Raw genomic sequence first — 20,267 nt, forward strand, 5'->3', positions numbered from 1 at the left:
CCAGAGTCCATGCTCTCAAACACTTTGCTTTAGTGCATTTAAATAAGAGTGAATAATTCCCTCCCTGCACTGTATTTTTATAGATGTTTGAACCTCCTGGTGCAACACTTAAGGTACTGTCTGCCCTGCTAGATTGTCATTAGCGCAGGGTCATTCTGTGAATTTTACGACCCTCAATTCCTAGTATTTCCGTGTAGTAGCTTCACTAGTGTGCCTGCCTGTGGCCACCAGAGGGCACTGTGGCCACACATCCCCTTCCCCCTCCCCTCTGAGCTACTCGAGGGGGCGGAGCCAGCGCTGGGCGGAGCCTCTGAGACGCCCAAGGGGGAGCAATCCCGGCGGGCCGCGCGCGCGGCCGCGTTTGAATGTCTGTGAGAGGGTCTCTGCTTGGGAGCGGAGGGACTCTCCAGGCTTCCGGGCGCAGTTCGTCTGCACCGGAGCTGGGTTGAGGTGCCAGAATACCATGAGGCGCCGGTAAGTGACGGCTGGGCCCGTGCGATCCCCGCGTCCAGAGCTATCTTGCCGCGCAGGACTTCTCCTGGGGCCTGGAAGCGCCCTGGGCCCACCTGCAGGCCCAGCGGGGGCCTGGGCTCGGGCCGCGGAGGGGCTGTCGGGTTGGGGAGCGGGTTGGCGAGGCGCGTTTTCCGGGATGAAACACCTGCCCGGCCGCGGCGAGGGAGCTCTAGTCTGCGGGCGCTGGCGCTGGAGGCGTGGGAGGGCGCGAGGGGTCCGGGCTGGGAGAGGCATGGACGGAACCTGCTGTCACGTACTTATCTTCGGGTGGAGCCGACTTCTGCAGCCCTGGGAAGGGGAAGGACGGGACGCGGGTGGCGACCAGTTTGAGGACATGTTTTCCCGAGAGCCGCTTTAGGCCTGGCCTCGGAATTTCCTTCTTTTCCGAGGGCTTCTTGGCTTCCTGACGGATAAGCTTTTGTTTAGCAGGACGAAAACTTAACATTACTGCATAAGAATTGCTGATTACAACTTTAAAAACTTTGTTTATTTTCTGAAAAGTTCAGTAACCACCTAGGCTTTTATTGCCCTCTTAAATTTGGCTTAAATTGTGGAGATAACAGAGAGTCGATTTGGGTTTGTGTGTGTGTGTGGCTTGTAAAGTTCCTTGAAAACAGAGTTGTCTATGTCAGTTGTTTTGCAGATTAAAAGAAAAAAACTAACAGAAATTCTGTAAAAATCACAAGTTTAGCACCAGCAAAAATTCTGAAAAACTAATCCACATAGTAGCTTAAACTTGTAAATAGCTTAACCTGCTTTTTGTAAAACCAGCTCCAGACTTGAATCAGAACTTTATACGTTGAGGATTTTACATGGCTAATAACTAACATTGCAGTAGTAACAATGGTTACTATTTATTTTGTGCTTTCTCCCTGCAAACGCTGTTTGGAGAGCTTTGTTTTGGGACAGGTACTATTATCCCTGTTTGACAAGGAGGAAACTGAGGCACGGAGAAGTTAAGTACCGTATGTAAGTTTACGCAGCTACTAATGGTTGGGACCCTAGCAGGCTTCTGAGTGTTGATGCTACTCTGTTGCTTCCTTTGTATGTGGCTCTTTTCAGTTCACAAAGCACTTTCATTTCATTTACTTCCCACGACTTGGGATGTAATATACATATGCGTAAGGGGTGTTTGTGTACATAGGTATTCACACACTATAAAATCGAGTGGTCCTCTCTTGTTGACCATGCTTAAGTTTTATGCACTGAGCAAAACATCCATTGGGTATTTTAAGATAAATGGAGTTCGTGAAGTTCATATTTGTGTTTCAGTTAATAGTTTTAATTCCTTTGTATCATTTCCTGAAAGTGTGGAGAATAGTTCAAAACCTACATGTTCCTGAAAATGTCATATATATACTGTTTTTATTCTGAAAACTTATCAAGTGGTCACTCTGTACTTGGAATGATTAACTGCTCTGTGACAAGAAATATGGTTCAAAAGAGAAATCATTTAATAAGAAAACAGTAGTTTACACTATTAACAACAGAGCATTTAAATTCATTCATCAGTTATCAAGGTTTTGATTGCCTCTATGCCCATCACAGTGTTAACCAAGTGGCTATACAACGGAAATGTCTGAGCAACAAACCTGAAGGAGGTTAGTGTAGTTTGAGGTATGAGATTAACAAACACATACATCTATATCGATACTGATATCGATATAGATATATATCTGTGTTGGTATAATGGGTATATACTGAACTGAACTGAGCAACTCAGTAAAGCTTCTACAAAGAACTGACAAGTGAAGGATGGATATAGGCCATTGAATAGAAAAGTGTGAATGGGGAATTTTAGTGAGGAGACTGTTCAAAGACTTGGAATTGAGAATGAAAATTCTCAATTTTCTAGGGAACAGTAAATAAATCTTGTCTATTTGGAAAGTTCCTACTGAGAAAAACAAGATGTGGGCAAGACTATGAGGAGTATTGTATAAGACATATGTCAAAGAAGTTTACACTTGAGATACATAGATATAAAGATATCTAGATATATGTATCATTATATGTCTATAGACATATCTATATTAGCAGGGAGAGATATGATTTTGGAAGTTTTAAGGCTTTTAGAATGAATGGTTCTCAATGGGAGCTATTTTGCCACCCACCCCAGGGAACATTTGGCAGTGTCACAAGAGGGGGGGAGGGGAGGTGCCATTGGCATCCAATGGATAGAGGCCAGGAATGCTACTGAACATCCTAAGATAGGATAAGCCCCTCCATAAGAAATAATTACCCCAAACATCAGTGGTCCCGGAACTGAAAAATGCTGTTTTAAATTGTTTGTATGGCTATCTCTGCTTCCATGTGCTGTAGATAAGTATGTATGGTGCATTTTAGGAGCATGTACAAGCAATGTTCAAGTTGGGGAGAAGGTGGCTCAGAGACCTCAAAAAGGAAGAAGGCTGTTGTGTGAGTCCTGGGGAAGGGAGAGACTGGAGGAGATAGGATGAGACCATGAGAATGGACAAGTAGTGGTAAGACGAGACAATTATTTAAATAACATTTTTTCTAAGTTTGAAAACAATGCTTGTTCATTGTAGGAAATTTAGGAAATGTAGAGAAAGTGTCAGGGGGAAAAACAATTATAACCATCCCCCAAAAGGGAAGAACAACTTGTTACCATTTTCATGTAGAATAGTTCCTTTCAAATCTGTTTTTATGCTGGTAACTATTTTCCCTTTTATAAAAGTAGGATTATGTATTTTTCTCCCTATGGCAATTGGGCATTTTCTGTTTTGTTTTGTTTTGTTTTTGACTCAGCATATCATGAGTATTTCTCATTCTTCATTCTTTGAAAAATGTTCTTTTTAATGGTCAGTCTTTGTTTTTTGTATGTATTCTTTTGAAATTGGGAAATTTGCTTTGTATTCACAGGAGACATTTTGAAGGAAGAAATATTAGAATATGATGACTGATTTAACTATAGAAAACAATGAGGGTGAAAGACTGCAGTATCTCCAAGGTTTTAAATCTGGAACCCTAAATGAATGGTGGAGCTACTGAAATAAATTGGCATTTTTATAATACTTTTTATCTTAGGTAGGTAAACTGCTATTCACAGAGACAGACAATGAGATTTTAATCAGGACCCTAGATGCCTATCACCTCATATCTTGCTAAAACTCCTATAATTTTCCTGTGTTTTTCTTTTTGTTTGTTTGTTTTAAGCTTATTTTTCAGTTTCTTCTTAGCAAGTCTTCTTCCCCTTTCCTCTTCTTGGAAAGGTTTTTAGAAATACATTTTCTATTAGACTCTTAAATAAGTTTGTTGGTGTTAAATTTTACTTTGAGCAATGAAGGACTAGTTTGGGATTTTTAAATGTATAATATGCTACAGTTTATGAGCAAGAGGTGAATATAACTTCATGGAGAGCAGGAATTATCTTTAAACACGCTTGGCCAGTGATGGGATGCCTCATAACATCATACCATACATTGTTATTTCATCAGTCTTTACACTTGTTAATCTGTAGCGGTTAATTTGGTGCTTTCTGGAAAATGTATTTAGGAAAGTAAATTAAAAAAAAAACCCTTAAACCTAATACACGTGGTATACGTTTTTCAAATTAGATAGGATATAACTTTACATTGTTGGATTAAAATGCTGTGTTTTCTACTTTGTGTTCATCTCCAGGTGTCTTCTGATAGCTAGTATCCATTACCTTTGGGCAAGTGTTACATTTTCTTCTTTGTTCTTGGTACACAATGAGGGTAGAAATGGGAGAGGGGTGAATATTAAGGGTCTAGCTCCAGTATATTAAATTCAAGAATAGGTGACTGTTAGGCACTCACGTGGGGCTGACTTATGGGCATTTGGAGAAATGAATCTAGAGTTTAGGGGAAACATTGAAATGAGCTGTTATTTTTTAAAAAAATGAATATGTTAAATTTGATTACAGTTGAGTCTTGAACCTGGGAGTCATTAGTACCTCCTTAAGGTAGTGTCTGACTCCTCTACTGGAGAAGGGAATATATTCTCTAAGAGAAGGGGGGCATTTTCAAACTTCAACATACATTCTGATTTCAGCCCTGGTGACATAGTGATAACAAACCGCTGCAACTGATAGGGATGTGCGGTAATTATCAGTCTAAGCATTGGGGTATAAGAAAGATTAAGAACCATTGTTATAAAAGGACTCGAGCATCATCTTTTGTTGATTACTTTAATTCTGCAAGGCCAATGTACCCTTATTTCAAGATCTTAGGGTATAATTTCTCATACTGACCAGGTCTACAAATATTAGTCACAAGTGTTAATAGATGTGTAATAGATAAATCCCAAATCACGAAGATGAGTGTTAAAATTAGTTTATATTAATTTGTCTTTTTGAGAGTCATATACCTTATAGGTATATCCTTCCATATGTAGGGAGCCTATCTTAAAAGCATCAGAAATACCTTTAGTAGCTAAACAACGGGTCAGAAAGGATCCTTAAGGTGACTTATTTTGTATATGTGTGTATATACATTTCCATTTATGAGTTTAAGAAGACAATTAGGAAGGGTTAGAGTATTTTTCCTCCCTGTGAATATTTCCAGAAAAATAACTGGAATAGGGATATTCAGTAAAACAGACTAGGAAGATAATCATCTACTTGGCTTAAGAATTGAAGTCTTCCCAAAGATTTAGATGTTTATATAGCCATTTAAGATGTATAGGATAGTATTAATACACTTTAATTTTGTTGAAACATAATACTTGGCATTTAAATACAAAATATTAAAAGCCCTAAAGGGAAACATCTTCCTTTCACCTCATCCCCCAGCCACACATAGCCTATCTCTAGAAGTGACATTTGTTCCCAGTTTCTTTCTTTGAATATCCAAAGATATTCAGTGAATAAACAAGCAATCACTCATGTACACATTTTGGTTTTAGTTTTTTGTTTTTTTTTTTTTTACTGTTACTGATTTGAGAGGGGTCAGGGGAGAGACAGACAGACAGACAGACAGACATCCACTTGTTCTACCTATCTATTCACTCACTGGTTGATTCTTGTATGTATCCTGACCCGGGATTGAACCTGTAACCTTGGTGCATCAGAATGGTGCTCCAACCAACTGGGATACCCAGCCAAGGCCACATTTTGTTTTTACCTAAGTGGTAACATGCTGTTCTGTACCTGCCCCTCCCCTTTACAACTAATGACAGTAAGTCCTAAAGTCATTGAAAAAATTAAGTCTGTTGGTCGAAAACCACTGATAAACATAATGATAAACAACCCACCTAGCTCTCAGAATTTAGTTAACTTCCTTTTCCCATTAATCCCAATTCTTTAATGTAGTATGCTCAGTGGCCCTAGTTTTTAAAACTGAGGAAGAGGTGGTGAGAAGGCAATTCCCCTTTAGTATCAATTTTGTAATTTTTATTTCAGGGTGACTTGGTCATAAGAAAGTTGGAATTCAGTTTGGTCTAATTGGTTATAATGATGTGTAATCATATTGTCCGCATTGAGTCTTCAGAAATTGGCATTTTCGTGCTTGACCTGCCTTCCTGAATTTGACATTATTTCTTACACCAGCCTTCCGTGGGAAATGGAATGAAGAGAAGGTGGTGTGATGAGCCCTGGCCGGTTGGCTCAGTTGGTTGGAGCGTTGTTCTGTGCCCCAGAAAAAAAGGTGGCTGGTTCAATTTCCTGTCAGGGCACATACCTGAGTTGTGGGTTTCATCTCCTGTCAAGCATGGGTCATGGATGGGTGGCAACCAGTCAATATTTCTCTCTCTCCCTTTCCCTTTCTCTAAAATCAATAAACATATCCTCCAGTGAGGATTTGCCTGGAGGGGGGTGGCCGGGGGGGGGGGGGGGGTGGGAATGAGTCATCATTAAGTCAGTAAAAAAACTATCAGGGTTTATTTCAGGTCGTAGTTTTTCTGAACTTGGAATCAAAATGTGACTTAGCTTTATAATTTACAATGATTATTAGCTCTGATAACTTGGTAAATTCACTTCCTCGGTAGGAATAAACCCAGCAAGTCTATGAGGCATTCCTGGAAACTTGGTGGGGTACTCTTCACCCCAGACAGTGCATGAATAAGCCTGCCTGGTCCTGGCTGGTGTGGTTCACTGGGTTGAGGGTCGGCCTGCAAACCAAAAGGTGGCACTTTAGATTCTCCATCAGGGTAGAAGCTCCTTCTTTCTTTCTGCTGGGTAGTATTCCATTGTGTAAATGTACCACAATTTTTTGATCTACTCATTTACTGATGGGCACTTAAGCTGTTTCTAGCACTTGGCTATTGTATTGTAAATTGTGCTGCTATGAACATTGGGATGCATAGGTTCTTTTGGATTGGTGTTTCAGGGTTCTTAGGATGTAATCACAGTAGTGGAATTGCTGGGTAAAAAGGCAGTTTCATTTTTAGTTTTCTGAGGAAATTCCATACTGTCTTCCACACTGGCTGTACCAGTCTGCATTCCCAACAACAGTGCACTGGGGTTCCTTTTTCTCTACATCCTCTCCAACACTTGTGTTTTGTTGATTTGTTTATAATAGACATTCTCAGTGGTGTGAGGTAGTATCTCATGGTGGTTTGATTTTCATCTCTCTGATGGCTAGTGATGCTGAGCTTTTCATATGTCTCTGGGCCTGGCCTGCTGTGTGTCCTCCTTAGAGAAGTGTCTGTTCAAGTTTTTTGCCCATTTTTTAATTGGGTTGTTTGTCTTCCTGGAGTGGAATTGTGTGAGTTCTTTATATATTTTGGAGATCAAACTCTTGTCCAAGGTATCATTGGCAAATATGTTTTCCCATAGAGTTGGTTCTCTTTTCATTTTAATGCTGTTTTCTTTAGCCATTCAGAAGCTTTTTAATTTGATGAGGTCCCATTTGTTTATTCTTTCCTTTATGTTCCTTGCTCTATGGGGACATATTGGTGAAAATATTGCTGCATGCATTGTCTGAGATTTTCCTGCCTATGTTTTTCTCTAAGATTTCTATGGTGTCATAAGTGAAATAAGCCAGGCAGTGAGGGGCAAATACCATATGATCTCACCTTTATGTGGAACCTAATCAACAAAACAAACAAGCAAGCAAAATATAACCAGAAACATTGAAATTAAGAACAATCTGACAGTAACCAGAAGGGAGAAGGGTGGGGATAATGCTGGGGGGAGGGTTTTTAGGAACAACTATGAAGGACACATGGACAAAACCAAGGGGCAGTGGAAGTAGGGGCGGGAGGTGGGGGTGGCTGGGGTTGGGGGGGTAGTGGTAGGGGGTAAATGCAGACAACTATACTTGAACAATACAATAATTTAAAAAAAAAACAAAGGAAGCTGAAAAGAAAGTACTTTTTTTTCTCTATCCTGAAAAAGAAACAATAGTGTAGACAAAAAAAAAAAAAAAAAAGATTCCCCATCAGGGCACTTGCATGGGTTATGGGTGAGGTCCCCAGTTGATGGGTGTGAGAGGCAACAATAGATACATCTCTTCCTCTCTTTCTCCCTTCCCCTCGCTCAAAAAATAAATAAATAAAATATATTTTTTTAAGTACTGCCTATGTTTGTTTTTGTGCTTCTCTTTTTCTCGCCTGTGTGGTTCACCTCTTTCCCCCAGTCCATGCCTTATCTGACACATTCTTTCAAAATGTTAACTTTCAGTTACATTAGACTCTAGAAGGGAGTTAAAGGCTCCAAGCAAGACTAATCAACGGAATGTATCATTACTTTGTCAGTGTAATAGTGTCTCATATAGTTTATAACAAGTACAGTTAACATACCATTTACTTTGTGACTTTTAGAGTACAAGTGTTTGCTGCCTTTGTTGACTCCTCTCCCCACCCCTTGCTCAAATATACCTAAGAAAGAAATGTCACACTTAGGGAATCATGTATCTTTTAAATCTGGTTTCACATTAAAGTTCTTTTTTTTTTGAGGGGGGGATTGTTTTTGAGTTCTTGTAATAAATTATACCTGCTCTACACTGGGTTACATGATTGTTCAGCTCAATGTCTTTTTAAAAAATCATACATTGAATTTTAGAGAAAGAGTAAGTTGGGGAAAATTAATATCTATTTCTTGTTCCATATACTTAGGCATTCATGAGTTGATTTTTTTAAGTTGACTATAGAGTGAAAGGAAGGGAAAGAGAGAGAATCATCAATTTGTTGTTTCACTTACTTATGCAGTCATTGGTTGCTTTTTGTATGTGCCCTGACCTGGGATTGAACTCACAACCTTGGTGTATGGGGCTGACCTTCTAACCAACTGAGCTACCTGGCCAGGACCCAGCATTTGTTTTCAAGGCTCTTGGAATAGTCATGAAAATTAATTTTATACATTCATTAAAGTGAGATGAAATACTGGGCATGCCCTGCTGTACTAGAAGCTGTTATTAACTACAAAATGACTCTGTATAAATATCTTTGCTTTAAACCACTCTCTTCTACTGAAGAGCAGTTTTCTTCCTAAACTCTTTAGATAAGTCATAGAGATAATGCCATGCTTAACATATTGTATAATAATTGCTGGGTTTTGTTTCTCCCATTTAAACCTCGTGGTGATGGTGAGAATGTTACAGCAGGAAAGGGAAGTTTAAGGGTCCCAGCAGAAGTGAGGTATTCTTGGTATTTTTTATGTAGCTACATCATAATACCAAGAGTTCTTATACCTTAAAGAGATTCGGGTCACTGAATTTTATAGTTTTACAATTATTTTGTGTGTCTTTACATAACTTAAGAATTTTTGTGTTTTGAGGCTTAAGAAAGTATTTTCTGTTAGTGTATTGTTTTACATTAAAACTTTATCCTTTTATTTAAAATGTAATTATTTTACTGTAGAAAGTTGATACAGAAAAATAAGGAAATGATTCAACCTAATACTGTAAAAAAAAAGAAAAAAGGTCCAACTGTAATATCACTTTTTAGAAAGAACTTGCATCCTTGTATACAGAAGAAACATAACAAATTTAGGAACTGGTAGTAAAATTTGCTGACAGTACAAATCATGTTTTTACACCAAAAGCAATTTGCTTCATAGTGATGTTTACGTGTAACTTAATAATACCTAACATTTACAGAGTGATTAACCCAGACATCATGGTAAGTGGATTCTTTTACTTATTCTTCATGACACTACTCTGAAAATAGGGAATTCAGTAACTTGCCTAAGATCACATGGCTAGTAAATGGTTAGAGCAGGACCCAAACCCAGGAACTCTGATAGTAGGACTTGTGTTTCCCGTTACAACATACTGCCCAGTCATTTCAGTTTAGTCATATACAACATCATGTTAAATCTTTCAACAGCGAACTAAAACATTATTTATTGTCTGTCATATTTTCAAAGATAAAAAGTTGATAATACAGAATCTTCTGTTATCAGAGGCATCGATAGTGCTCATTCTACATAGCTAGTGGCAGAAATCTGGATGTGGAGGGCAACTGCTCATCTCTGCTGTGTTTGCCAAGCTTATATTGTTACCAATTTAGTAAATATAACAATTTAAAATAAGAGTTTAAAAATACTGTCTTTAAAAAACTAATCGGAACGCCTTGGATAGATGGAATGAAGGCAAGTGACTCAAAAACTTCCTGTCAAATTTGGTGTAGGTTAGAAAGTTAAAGATGAATGAAGTAACACCATTTAGGATTTTGCACTGGTAATGCTTTGTGAGTATCATTAAGTTCTTGATTCACTTTAAAAAAGAAACCCAAAATAGAAATCATAGATAATTGCATATGCATGATTTGTAGATTTTAAGTGAAAATATTTAAGGTACATTTGTACATCTCTCCTTTTAAAAATGAATCCTCATTTTAAATGATCTTGTGACTAACCATCACTCCTAGCCAAAGTATATAAAAGGCTTTTACCATATATTTCAAGAACTCTATAATCATATTTTTTATCTGGTACTATGTTTATACAAAGAAAATAGATACTATAAATATAGGGATGTTCATCAAATTATTTCTATATATAAGAAATAAATACACCCATGTGTTAAAACATACTCATTTAAATCACCTTCAAATACTTTTATTTTTTCATTTTTAACTATGTTTTATTATGCTACTACAGTTGTCCCATTATCCCCCACTTTATTCCCCTCCATCCTTGACCCCCCTCCCACTCACAAACCCCCCCCCCCCATTAGTTCATGTCCATGGGTTGTACATTTAAGTTCTTTGGCTTCTCCATTTCCTATACTTTTCTTAACCTTCCCCTGTCTATTTTCTACCTACCATTTATGCTACTTATTCTCTGTACCTTTCCCCCCCCTCCCCTTTCCACTCCCCTGTTGATAACCCTCCATGTGATCTCCCTTTCTGTGGTTCTGTTCCTGTTGTAGTTGTTTGCTTAGTTTGGTTTTATTTTAGGTGTGGTTGTTAATAACTGTGAGTTTGCTGTCATTTTACTATACATGTTTTTCATCTCCTTTTTCTTAGATAAGTCCCTTTAACATGTCATATAATAAGCGCTTGGTGATGATGCAGTCCTTTAACTTGACCTTATCTGGGAAGCACTTTATCTGCCCTTCCATTCTAAATGATAATTTTGCTGCACAGAGTAATCTTGGATGTACCGATAGGTCCTTGCCTTTCATGATTTGGAATACTTTTTGCCAGCCTTTTCTTACCTGCAAGGTTTCTTTTGAGAAATCATCTGATAGTCTGATGGGAACTCCTTTGTAGGTAACTCTCTCCTTTTCTCTCGCTGCTTTTAAGATTCTCTCCTCCTCTTCAATCTTGGATAATGTAATTATGATGTGCCTTGGTGGGTGCTTCCTTGGTGGGTACAATTTCTTTGGGGGACTCTCTGAGCTTCCTGGACTTCCTGGAAGTCTAATTCTTTTGCCAGATTGGGGAAGTCTCCATTATTTTTTCAAATAAGTTTTCCATTTCTTCCCTTTCCTTTTCTCCTTCTGGCAACCTTATGATTCAGATGTTGGCATATTTAAAGATGTCCCATGGGCTCCTAAGCCTGTCCTCATTTTTTTTGAATTCTTGTTTCTTCCTTCTGTTCTGGTTGAATGTTTCTTTCTTCCTTCTGGTCCAAATTGTTGATTGGAGTCCCAGTTTCCCTCCCATCACTGTTGGTTCCCTGTATATTTTCCTTTATTTCACTTAGCATAGCCTTCATTTGTTTCTCTAATTTGTGACTATATTCAACCAGTTCTGTGACCGTCCTGATTACTAGTGTTTTAAACTGTGCATCTGATAGGTTGGCCATCTCTTCATCGCCTAGTTGTATTTTTTCTGGAGCTTTGATCTGTTCTTTCACTTGGGCCATTTTTTTGTCTCAGGCGCCTATTATGTAATAAGAGGCAGAGCCTTAGGTGTTCACCAGGGTGGGGCAACCCATGTCTCTGTGATGTGATGCTGTCTGAGAGGGAACAATGGCCCTTGCCCTGCTCCCTGCCGGATTTCAGTCACTTCCCCTACTACCCACAATCAAATTGGGTCCTTCTGGTGCTGATTCCCAGGTGGGTGGGTTTGTGTGTGTTCTAGGACCCTGTGGGTCTCTCCAACGAATTCTCCTGTGAGGCTGGGAGTTCCTCCCACTGCCGCCTCACCTCCCACAGGTGTTTTCAGTCAGAGGCTTTGAGGTTTTATTTCCCTGCACTAGAAGCCTAGGTGGCACGGTCTGTCTCACTTTCCAGTTGTTCCTCCTGGTTTATCTGCACACAACATGGGACCTAGTCCACCAACCACTGCTTTGCCCACCCTGGTTCCCCAACCAGTGCCTTGCCGTGAGTCCTCTCTGCCCAGCTCCCCGTCTCCGCCCCCACTACCGGTCTGGATGAATGTTTCGTCTTGAACTCCTTGGTTGTCAGACTTACATAGAGTTCGATTTTCTGTCAGTTCTGGTTGTTTTTGTTTTTAAATTTATTGTTGTCCTTTTGGTTATGTGAGGAGGCACAGTATGTCTGCCTATGCCTTCTTGGCTGGAAGTCCCCTAGAAAAGGCAAACTATTCTGTGGTGACAGAAAGTAGATCAAATGATTGGGGAGAGATTACAAAGGGTCATAGAAAATGACGGTTTACTATCTTGATTATAGTAATGGCTTAATGAGTATATATGTACAGGTGTATATATAAGTATACTTTAAATACGTATAGTTCATTATATGTAGTTTAACTTCAGAGTTGTAAACAAACAACTCCTTAATTATATATCCAGCCACTATTCAAAATTCTGTTTCTTACATTTTTTAAGTTTTTTTTAAACTAGGATCTAAGCAGTGTCCACACATTATATTCAGTTGGTACAGTCTCTTTTAATATATAGGGTCCTCCTCTTATTTTTATTTTATTTTAAATCTTCTAATGAGGATATGCTTATTTTATTTATTTATTTTTATTCTCACCTGAGGACACTTTTTTTCAGTGAGGAAGGGAGAGCAAGAAACCTCTGTGCAAGAGAGAAGTGTTGAGTGGCTGCCCCCCAGACGAGAGAGAGAGAGAGACAGACAGACAGACAGACACAGACAGACAGAGATCCCCTGACTGGGGATCAAAACCGCAACCAACTAGCCACCCAGCCAGGGCCCACCTCTTTATTTTTTCCTTGCAAAGTATTTGTTGAGGAAACTAATTTTTGTGTCCCAAAGATTTTCAGTTTTTCTGTATTTATCTCATGGTAGTGCTTATTAGGTTCCCCTCCATTTTCTGTATTTCTATTAAACTTGTAGTTGGTAACAAATGGATGAGGCTTGATCATGTTCAGGTTAGGGTTTTTTTTGCAAGAATATTTAATAGTAGTGTTTTGTAATATTTCCTGTGTGTCACATCAGAAAATATAATAACATCTGGTTGAACCCTTTTCTGTGATGCCAAAGTTGATTTGTGGTTTGGATGTTGTCAACCTGATCTATCCATTGAGAAATTTTCTATCAGCTTCTGTATCAGTTTTTATGTCTATTTATGCTTAGATTGAATAATCATTTCTGGAGAACTAAAAATATAGAAATAAGGAAAGCTCTAGATTCTGATTTTTTTTTTTTTTGAGCACATACGAGTTTTACTATGATTGCTTACATAGAGTACTTTGCATCATTTCATTTGTGCAATTTCCTGTTTAGTTTTCAGGACTCAAATCTGCTGTGACCTGAGATATATTCCTGGATGTTTTGGTGCCTCTCAAGTTAGATGCATTGGTGCTGCTTTTTTAGCAACCTGTACTATCTGTTCCTCTTTTATAGCACAGAATTATTTTATACTTACAGGCTTTCTTGTTATTCTTCCCCACTAAGCCATGAGCTTCTTGAGAAATAGAGCATGTACTTCTTTTTTATTTATTTATTTATTTACTTTTTAGTAAACTTATTGGCATAACATTGGTTAATAACATTATATAAATTACAGATGTATGACTTTAGAATATGATATCTGTTTACTCTATTGTGTGTTCACTACCTAAAACCTAATCTCCTCCCATCACCAAATATTTGATCTTCTTTACCCTCTTCATGTTTCCTCTACCCCCTTTCTCCCCTGGTAATCACCAATCTGTTGTCTGTATCTATGAGGGTTTTTTTGTTGTTGTTGTTTTATTGAAGACATGTACTTCCTATTTCTTGACACATGGTAGGTGCTCAGTAAAGATATGTTGAATTGAATATATATGCTTTCTTTCCTTTAATCATTTTTTATTTTTTTAAGATTGTATTTATTTTTAGAGAGGGATGGGGAGGGAGAAGAAGAAGGGGTTGCCTCTCACACACCCCCTACTGGGGACCTGGCCCACAACCCAAGCACATGCTTGGGATTTAGCCCTGACTGGGAATCTAACTGGCAACCCTTTGGTTCGCAGGCCGGTACTCAATTCACTGAGTCACACCAGCCAGGACTCCTTTAATCATTGTTTTTAAATGAGCCTTACATTACCAAGACTTTGATTGTGATGATGCTCATTTGCTCACTGGAGAATATACCATGCTGTGTGTGTGTTTGTGGGGGGGGGGGGGGGTGAGAGAGAGAGATGTTTTGTACATATTTAAATTAACTAAGTTGTTAAATTGCCTTTCAGGTTCTGTATATAACAGTATGCAATCAGTTCCTGCCCATGAGTAGTTTAGTAGTCCAGTTGGTGAGCGGAAACACACATAGATCAGTTAGTGCCAATTGTTGGTAAATTGTTGAAGTTCTAAGCTATGTGATAGTAACTAAGTGCCATAAAAACATGGTAAAGGAAGAGATCGATGAATATAGGAATCAAGAAATGCTTCAGAGAGTGCCCTGGCTGGGTTGCTCCATTGGTTGGAGCATCATCCTGTGCACAGAAGGTTTGCTGAGATCAGTCCCCAGTCAGGGTACAAACTCAGGTTGCATGGTCAATCCCAGTTCAGGGTGCATATAGGAGGCAACTGATCCATGTTTCTCTCTCACTTCAATGTTTCTTTTCCCTTTCTCCACACTCCCTTCCATTCTCTCTAAAATCAGTAAACATTCCTGGGTGAAGATTTTTTTTTCAAATGCTTCAGAGGAAGATTTGAACTCAATCATTATAGTTGGAGGCTGTGATGAAATGGCAAGGAGAGAAAGGAACTTTTCAGGGACAAAAAACAATTTGTTACCGTAGAACCCAAGTATCAAGAGAGACAGGAAGCTTTAATAGCAAAAGCTTAGAAAATGAGACCTAAATGTGCTTTCTGTTTTAGGGATGCTTACACTGAGTTTAGGAGTCCCTACCTTTTTACATTTTTTTTTGTGAAGCTTTAATATGGTTAATTCAAGTCTTTCCTTATAAACCAACCCGCTTAATCTCTTTAGTTGGCTAAAGAGATGGGGTGGGGGGGAGTAAATAAGTTAACAACCAAACTATTATAACAAGAGCATATTTTTAGTGATCAAAGTGATTTCAAAGTAGTAGTCAAATTCTGAGGAGAGAAAGCACTAACATTGGAATGTCACAGAGATCAAGGAAGTCAGTTTATGAGAAGATGGCAGAAACTTAAACCGTGTTAAAGCTTTCACACACAAAAAAACGGGAAAAGGTAGTGACTCCTATACTCACTGTACCTCTTGCGACAGCATGGATAGACCTGGAGAGTATTATGCTAAGTGAAATAAGCCAGTCAGAGAAGGACACATATCATTTGATTTCACTTATATGCAGAATCTAATGAACAAAGTAAACCAGCAAACAAAATAGAAACAAACTCATAGATACAGAGAACAGACTGACAGCTGTTAGAGGAGAGGTGGTTGGGGCGGGGGTGGGGGTTAGGTGAAAAAGGGGAAGGGATTAAGAAGAAAAAATATTTACAGACACACAATAGTATGGTGATTACCAGAGGGAAAGAAGACTGGGGGGAGGTAGAAGAGGGTACAGAGAGAGTAAATTGTGATGGAAGGAGACTTGGCATGGTGGACACACAATGCAACATACAGATAATATATTATAAAATTGTATGCCTGAAACCTATATAACTTTATAAACCAATGTCACTCTAATAAATTCAATTAAAAAAAGAAAAAAATTGTCTGCAGGTTTTCTTATTCTTTTGGAGTGAGGCAAGGTAAAAACACAAACATCTTTACTTTTATAGGTGAGGAAATTGAGGTCAGCCGTTCCCAGGGTCACATAGCTAGTTAAATGGGAAAAGGTGCAAATTTGAACATGGGTCTGTCTGACTTAATACCAGCCCTTAAGGTTGGACGAGTCCTTAATTTTTCACCCAGGTAATGAGTTGTGATACCTACTGCATAGTGAGCAGAAAACTTTCCAGAGAACTGAGAGAGACATGGGAAGCCTAAAGGCCTTTGCAGATTAAGTTTTTAACTCCCACTGGTCTCCAAGTGAGAGTACTCACCGCACTTTGATGCACATAGAGGACATTGAGTGCATCTACCATCCTCAGGGCCAAACTCAGCCCGTGTGGCTGACTAGAACAAAGATGAAGCCAGAAGGACTGGCCTTAATAATCTCCAGCTGAAAGAGGGGAAAATTCCAGATGCTTTGAGGAATGTTTCTGGAACCTTCAGGACTAAAGGGTAGACCAATTTCCTAGGGGAAAAAAAAACAGATATGACCCCCGTGTAGCCATATTACCTCTGGCAAGTGAGTGCTGAGTGTCCAAGGAGCCTAGTGAAAAGCCATAAATGGCGTGTGCTCTGCACTCCAATTTTTTGAAGCCAGGTTATTGATGTATATTTACATGAGTTTTGATGGACATACAGTATGGTCACTACCACAGACAAGATACAAAACATGTTTCTCACCACAGTGAATTGTCTCTCATCCCTTTGTGACAGTCAACTTCTACTTTCCCCTGGACTCTGGCAGCAATCGATGTTTTCTTTCCCTATAATACTGCCTTATCTAGAGTGTCGTAAAAATGAAGTTATATAGTATTGAGCCTTTTAAATCTGTCTTCTCTCACTTAGCATAATGCATTTGAGACATTCTCATATAGTCTGTATATATCAGTAATTTCTTTTTACTTCTGAGTAGTTGATGATTTTCATAGAAAAAAATACTTTAAAATCAATCTAGGAAGGTAAACATTTTAAATGAGTTAGGGTGACCAGACATCTCAATTTGCTTGGGTCAAAGCTGGTTTATGCCTATTGACTCAGAATAATTTTTAATATCTCCTTTCACTCTCAAATATGTCTTGATTTGGATGATAAATTATATAGATGCTGTAAACTGAGTGAAAAGATACAGTTTACTTGCCCTACAATGTCAAATTTGCCTTCCAAAATACCAGAATTATATATATTTATATTTAATATAACTATTATGAGGAATATCGGCTGTAATAACTTACGTGTAATCTTATTTTGATCTTTACAACCATATTTCCATTTGTATTAGAGATCACAGATTCAGAATAGAATAAATGACCTGCTGAAAATCACAAGCTAGAAAAAAAGAAAACCTTCATTGTTGCCCTGGCTGGTGTGGCTCAGTTGATTGTAACATCGTCCTGTAAACCAGAAGATCATGGGTTCAATTCCTGGTTTCTCTCCATCTCTCTCTCTACCTTCCCTTGTCTCAAAAATCAGTGAGCATATCCTAGGATAAAGATCAAAAAAACATACAAAAAACCTGCATTGTCTATCAACACACTCACCCTTAATTTCTCATCTTAATTGAAAGGCAGGCATTATGATATATTGGTTGAGAGTAGAGGCAATGGTGACAGAATGTGTGGGTTCTAATCTTGACTCATAATTTTCTTGCTGCTTGACCTTGAACAGATTATGTAATCTGTGTTTGTTTCCTCATCTATAAAAAGGGCATAATATCATAATATATCTACAATGCCTATGGCAAGCATGTAGTAAGCTTTTGATAAAGGCTAGCTATTATTTTTTTTTAAGATTTTATTTATTCATTTCTAGAGAAAGGGGAAGGGAGGGAGAAACAGAGGGAGAATAACATCAATCAGTTGCCTCTCACACACCCACAACCAGGGACCTGGCCTGCAATCCAGGCATGTGCCCTGACTGGGAATCGAACCAATGACCTCTAGGTTCACAGGCCAGCATTCAACCCACTGAGCCACACCAGCCAGGGAAGCTAGCTATTATTTTTAATATTATTGCTACTTAATTGACACCAATACAATGGAATCTCCCTGCCTCAACAAAAAACTTCCCATCCTCCCCATATTAAAAAAATAATAATAATGGGAATGTTTTGTTCTTTTTCCCCTCTAATTAAAAAAATTATTAATTTCTAATAGTAAGGTACCTGATTATGAAGTTTTCTACATCTAGATAAATAGTTTAGTCTTGGTGTAGTAAATCAATTCAACAAACTGTTTCTTGTAACATCTGCATCTCTCAAACTTGATGCATATTGGGCAGAATTTTAAAAATAGGATGATGGCTAAATTTGGGACTCAGGGTTAAAATTATGCAGCCTTCTCAGAGCCTCAGAAATTTATTAGGAAACTATTGAAAATTTGAGGATTTTGCCATGAATACTGTAGGCAGTGGTTGTAAAGGATGATTTATGGGACCAGGAACAGAATGGTAGCAGGAAAGTAAAATAATTCATACAGTTATTTAGGCTTGAAGTGATGGGGCTACAGATCTAATAGTGGAAAAGGGAAGGTCAGAATGGATCCATGAAATAATCTGAAGGAAGCTTCAAGAAGACTTGTTGATTTGTTAGAGAGAATTAAATTAACTCCCAGGAGTCAAATTAACTCCCAGGTTTCTAGTCTGAGAGAAGCTTGATGCCGGTAATTTAAAGTGTGGTAGATAGGAAGGGCATCTAGTTGTTTTGACACTGGAAGAGATTGAAGAGGTTTATTTTAGATGTGTTGACTTGAACCTAGCAATGGCAGTTCAGGAAGCCAAATACATAGATGTCAGAGGAGAGACTAGATAGAGAGATAGCTGAAGCCATGAAAGAATATTTTTCCAATTTTAGTTTAAAGAGAAATGAGTCATTAAAGGTAAAGGAACAAGGAAAGTGCAGATAGTGCTGTCATGTGAACACAAAGATTGAGGGGAGAGGGACGTTGAAGTGATAAAAAAAGCTATGTGATGAAGAGTGAGCAGTCTTGAGACTTGACTTGGCCAACCTTGATGAGCATCAGCAGTGCTATAAAAGCTCCCCTATAGCTTTGAGTGACCTTGAAGATGCAATTTTTTCAAATAAGAGGGCAAAATAAAAGCAAGATTGTAAAAGGGTTAAAGAGAAAATGGAAACTAAAAAGCACTCATTGTAGAAATTTGGCAGGAAAGAGAAGTAGAGAAAGAGTATAGGAGTTGATAGGGGGAACCTGATCCTGTTTAAAAGCAAGGAGGGGAGGAGTCAGTTCAAAGGAAGAAATTGAAGATACAAAAGTGTATGTAGAAGCTAAGTCCCAGATGAGGTGAGAAGGCAAGAACTGAGAAAGAGGGAGTTGCCCTCATTTTGTAAAAGTTAAAGTAGATTCTTCCTATGAAATACTACCTCTGTGTGCTGGCATTTATACCTTTTTCACTTCTCTACTATGAAGGAGTTATATAATCTGCTTTTTATAGTGATCTCATGTTAAAATATTTAAATCTTCAGATTATAAAAATAACCTATGTTCATTGTAGAACATAGAGAAACATGTAAATGAAGAAAAATCACCACCAGCAATAATAAATAACTTGTTAATGTTTGATAGAGTCCTTTTGAATGGATTAATTTTATATATTCTGAAAAAACATGACTATACTATACTATATATTCTGTTTCTGTCCTACTTTTAAAAATACTATTATTTTTTAAACTGCTTCCACTTCCAAAATACTCTTTGTAAATAGTGTTTTTAATATTCCATTGTAAGCACTAATCCCATTTGGATCAACCTAGGCATTCTCAGTTCCCTTTTTTATCTCATTTTTTTAACCTGATCCAAATTCTGTTATTAAACATAAGTGCTACAGATACCAGAACAGTTATTGAGAGCCTGGGAGCTGAATTTAGGAGGAAGAATCAGTATCCCCAGGCTCTAAAGATTGTCCCAGAATATCCTATCTTTACCTTCTTTCTCTCTCCCTTTCACTGACATTCTTGAAAAAAAGTCCATGTTCATCCTTCTCTTTTATTTTTTGTGTGGCATCTGCCTCAGAGAAACCAGTGATTTGCCTTTAGGCCCTGTAAATTCTCTGTGGGGCCTTAGAAGAGAGAAGAAAACGTTACCCTTGTAGGGCGAGGGAAGGATGGGAGGTAGGGTTCCCATATTGTTTATGGTCACCTGTCCCTCCTTTGTCATCTCCTCAGAAAAATAGTAATCTCATCTTTTTTTGGTTAATCAGAATTGAAATGTTGACTTTAGCTGAGAATGAATTGGATTCAATTAATGAAAACAAAG

At 38.3% G+C, this 20,267-nt stretch overlaps 1 protein-coding gene across 1 annotated transcript in view; it reads left to right on the top strand.

Annotated features, from left to right (window-relative positions):
* Positions 1 to 313: 313 nt before the first annotated feature.
* Positions 314 to 20,267, top strand: part of KATNBL1 (katanin regulatory subunit B1 like 1) — a 45,078-nt gene continuing 25,124 nt past the window's right edge. The window contains exon 1 of the mRNA XM_028504250.2: positions 314 to 474. The gene's annotated coding sequence lies outside the window, so the exon portion shown is untranslated. The remainder of the gene's footprint in view (positions 475 to 20,267) is intronic.

The sequence above is a fragment of the Phyllostomus discolor genome, chromosome 1 (assembly GCF_004126475.2).
Source record: "Phyllostomus discolor isolate MPI-MPIP mPhyDis1 chromosome 1, mPhyDis1.pri.v3, whole genome shotgun sequence".
Taxonomy (NCBI): domain Eukaryota; kingdom Metazoa; phylum Chordata; class Mammalia; order Chiroptera; family Phyllostomidae; genus Phyllostomus; species Phyllostomus discolor.